The following is a 4799-nucleotide window of genomic DNA, read 5'->3' on the forward strand; positions in this document are numbered from 1 at the left end:
AATGGGCCTCTTCACTATTCATGTAGATCTTCTTGTCAAGAACACTGTTAAGGAAGGCCTTATGGATATCAAGCTGATGAATTTTCCAACCACACACAAAGGCAATGGAGAAGACAAATATGATGGTCACCTATTTGATGATAGGACTAAAAGTTTCAGAGTAATCAATACCTTCTTGTTGAGTGGAACCTTTAGCAACCAGACACGTTTTATACCTTTCAACGACCAATAACATTCATGGAGGGGTGAAACGGCACTAAGGTCCAAGTTCTATTTGCACGTAAGGCCTGAATTTTCCCACACATAGCACTATGCCATGCCTCATATCTGTTATCATCATTAAAAACAAGTGGCTCATGAGAGGGAGAAGAAACTACCCAGCTAAAAAGGGCAGCAGAGGTTGTGGTAGCAGCGATGGACAATGCTGTCTTGGGTTGTCTTGGATAGAGGACCATGTGACGTTGACTAGCTGTTGGACATGGAGAAGTGTGACATGTACTTGGAAGATGCTGAAGAGGATATGAAGAGAGGTTTATACATAGTAGCGCACCACCTAGAGAAGCAGTGGATGGACTGGTCAGTACTGTAGAAACTGGTAAGGCTACGACAGAACTAGGGTGTTTTGCAGCAGAACTAGGCTGCTCTGTTACAGTAGACAGAAGAACATGCTCATCCAATTATGGAGAACCTATTCCTGCATAATGATCATTGGAAAGACAATCATATGGTGACAGTACGACAGTATGAGATGGGTAGGAAGGAATGACAGAAGCTATGGGTAAAGGGGTGGTCTGGTGGGGTGCGGCAGAGGGCAGAATGGGGTTAGTAGAGGGGCTAGTTTGGTGAGAAGGAGGCTAAAAACATGGAGGAAGGTGCAAGGATGGAAAGTTGTGTGGGAGGTACTGGTGAGGATGTTACCTGTTCAGATTTCACAAAAGGAAAGATATTTTCATGAAAAAGAACATGATGTGAGATATAAATACGATGAGATTCTAAATCAAGACAACAATAACCAAGATGGGATAAGCTATAGCCTAAAAACACACAAGGAGAAGATAAAAAAATCTAATTTAATATGGACGCAAAAAGGGAAAACAAAGACACCTAAAAGTACATAGGAAGTCATAATTAGGAGTACGACAAAACAAACACTTAAACAGAGATCTATTTTGGAGAACAAGAGTAAGAATGCGATTAATAAGTTATACCAATGATTTAAAAACATAGTTCCAAAATTGCAATGGTGCACTACACTGGCCTAAATGGGTTAGGCCAGTTTTAACAATATGTTGATGATGACGTTCAATAGTGCCATTTTGTTCATGAGTATGAGAACAAATTAATCGATGATGAATACTAATGGTCTGAAAAAATTTATTTAATCTACGATATAGTTTGAACAGATTTAATTTCAAGTAAAAACCGATGCTCAATAATTGTTTGAAAACATTGAAAAGTGGAAAACACATCAGATTTCACAACGAGTGGATAATACCATATATGTTTGGTATGCACATCAACAAAAATAATAAAATAGTGGAAGTCATTAGAAAAAAACATAGGAGCAGGACCCTAAACATCACTAAAAATTACATCAAATGGGGCAGAAGTTTTGTGACTCGTAAGTCATAATGACAAACGGGATGACTTGCCTAAAGGACACGTTTGACACTGATTAAGAGAATGTCTAGAAGTACATACAATTTTATTACCAGGTCTTTGAACTTGCCACAAAGGTCACAAAACATATAAAGATTAAAGTCTTCAAGAGACATGGGGCGACCAGTAGCAACAAGTTTATCAAATAGCGATTTAGCTTGATGCATGTATATAGTAACCGATAAGTCACCTTGCTGTAGGTCTTGAAAGGAGCCATAGAGTTGCAAGATGCTAGAATTAGATGGAGAGGCAAACACTTTCTCAAGAGTGTACCAAACAAAATGTGAGGTAGAACAATCTACCACGAGATGTAACACATCCACTAAGAGAGAGGAGAGTAAAGCACTCAAAATTAGTTTATCCTATTGCTTTCAATGAAGAAAAGAAAGGTTGATGGTAGGGGAAGAATCAACAGAATTGTCAAAAATATGAGATGGAGGACATGTCACTGAACCGTCAACGAAGTGAAAAACACCTTGACCAAGAAGAAATGACTTTATCTGTATTCTCCAATAGAGATAATTTGTGTTCATAAGTTTCAACGAAATGACTTGGTGGGTGTTCGCTAAAGGAACAATAGTTGGAGTGTGTGTTCCATGAGAGGCAAAGGAACGACAAGGACTTAGGAGGAAGAATTAGAGACAAGCTTTGCAAGTGGAGGCTGTTGTGGGGGAGAAGGCACCACTAACAGTAACTTGGGGATGGCTGGCCGGTTGTGCTGCACCAATGGTGGAGAGAGAGAAGTTGGCGGCAATGATGGAGGTTACTACATAGGAGTATGTCTACAATATTTTCTATACAGTATTTCTTATATAAGCGCATTCTATAATAGCGAACAACCACATCCACAAAGCATTTTACACCTTCAAATCCATCATATATGTCCAGAATTGTCTCCATAAATGAAACGTTGAAACTTTTCATGGAACTGCCGAATAGCTCACAAAATCTTGCATCCTTTTTTAGATATTCTGCAGAATTTATCCCGTGAGCCTTTTCAAATGGAATCCCTCCTTCCAGAACTGCGTCTTTTAAGTGGTACCTGTTTCTATTTCATAGCAAAAGAAGAAGAAAAATCACAAACTAACTATAGCAACAAACAATTCGGCAACAAAAATATAATATATGAAAAAAGCAATACTTATGAAGTCTCTTACCACATATCCATCATAACCTTGTCACGAATCATAGCTAAAAAGGGACTCAACGATCCTCCATCCTGGTTCTTGGTCAAGTATTTGGCCACAGGTGCTAATCCATATAACCTCTTGCGAGCAGGCAGAGGTTATGGTCTAGCAGAATATGGGCTTCCGGGTTGTTTTGTGTGGGAAATTGAGCGACAATATCTGAAGCTGAGAGCAAGGGATCAGGACCGGCCTTTTCTATTATCTCAAACACACCTAGCTCTATTGCTGCTTTCAAAACCAGAGGCAGCACTGATGCACTTGAAAGTTGCATAGCATACTGGAGATGATAGTCTTCCTCATAGGTTGAGGTTGCCATTTGTTTTTGCTTGCAATAGGCAAAGGAAAGGTGTTATTAACCCATCAATATTGCTAGTAAAACTTTCCACGGTGAATTGTATCTCCATCCACAGTAAAAAAACCACGGCGTTTAGTTTAATCGTTAATAAAAGAAGTACAGACAGCTTGCCATTTAAGACTTTTCTATGTGAAGACAACCGCTATCACGTCTCTTCAATTGTTTTTTTATACAAAATGAAGAACTTTTGACTGGACACTTGTCTGCCAAGTCCGATGTTTTTTAGTTCCATGTGGAATGCTCAAATTTATTTTTGTTTTTGTTTTTATATTTGTATTTAGTATGTTTTAAAATTATGTTTTCGCTTAAGAAAATATTAAATTATTTTTTAAAAATATTATTTTTAAAATTTTAAAATACTAATAGAAAAAATTAAAAAATTATTTTGATGTATTTTAAATAAAAAATATTTTTAAAAAGTAACATGTACCACACCATTAAAATTTAAAAAATTAATGCACTTGATAATTAAAAATATAAAATAAAAAAAAACCTTGAAACAACATCTTTTGAATCAAATTCAGCCATGATCTCAATCTTGGTTGTAGTTGGCCTGCCAATCACATACAAAATTGAGCTCATAGAAAGCACTTATAAAATTACAACATAATTCAATTAGTAAATTAAAAATTATGTTTTTTTTTCATAAAAAAATCTTAATATTTTAGGGTTTTTTCCTGATTTTGAACGTATGGATACTGTCGTAAAACAATCCGTTGAACATTCAACGCTAGTCTATTTTTGTTCAAGAAAGTACTAAAATACTACAGACAATTGCCATCACTCCTCTTGTTTGTTAACTTACAAAAAGAAGACATTTAGACCTTACGACTGGATGGATAATTTTGAATTTTCTGTTCTACCACAGTCCAAGATTACGTAGTCCAGTTTGGGACGTACTCGTTGGGGTGGCTTGACCTTTCTAGCACGTTTGATTTGATAATTCTCCTATTATGTTTCCTTCTCATGCGTTCGTTTTCTAACAGCATCCCAAGCAAGAAATTTGGTGCTAGGCGATCAATTTGCAAGAAATTTGGTTCGTTTTCTAAGAGCATCACAGAGACATTTAGTCTCCTCTTGTCCTCACTCAACAGAGTCTATCGAGGAAATATTTGCACGCTGCATGAAAATGGTATCGCCAGAATAGTCAGAAAGCAGTGTTATGAGTTTCCAATAACACGTGCCAAAAGTGTAAGAATCATATACAAATGTTATTGACCGCTGCTTTCGACAGTGAAGGGTGTCAGATTTGAACGACTACGTGTTAGGACTTTGGGCAGTGTATATTTCTTGTTCATAGTATTTTTTTTTAAAGTGTTGTATTTAGTTTCTAATGTCGATTACAGCATACTACTTTTTACAATATTTCCTCTTATGTTGTACAGTTTACAACATGAAAGTAGGAGTAAAAATAAAAAGAAATTTCTGTCACGGACACTTTCTTTTTCTCACCTAATTTTGCTGTCAATTTAAATTTACTAAATTTATTAATGAAATTAATGACATTACTTTTCATATTCGTTTTCCCATGTGAAAAAATTCCTAGAAATTAAATTAAATTCAAGCAAATGACCTTTCATTGAACCCCCCACGTCAAA

General features: G+C 36.3%; 1 long non-coding RNA gene across 1 annotated transcript; it reads right to left on the minus strand.

Annotated features, from left to right (window-relative positions):
* Positions 1-1688: 1688 nt before the first annotated feature.
* Positions 1689-3237, minus strand: LOC105115022 (uncharacterized). Its single transcript, XR_840252.1, has 2 exons — positions 2817-3237; positions 1689-2701 (listed from the first exon to the last, which is right to left on the minus strand). It is a non-coding gene; the product is annotated as an uncharacterized LOC105115022 (long non-coding RNA).
* Positions 3238-4799: the final 1562 nt, after the last annotated feature.

Source organism: Populus euphratica, unplaced genomic scaffold (genome assembly GCF_000495115.2).
Source record: "Populus euphratica unplaced genomic scaffold, PopEup_1.0 scaffold623.1, whole genome shotgun sequence".
In the NCBI taxonomy this organism is placed as follows: Eukaryota; Viridiplantae; Streptophyta; class Magnoliopsida; order Malpighiales; family Salicaceae; genus Populus; species Populus euphratica.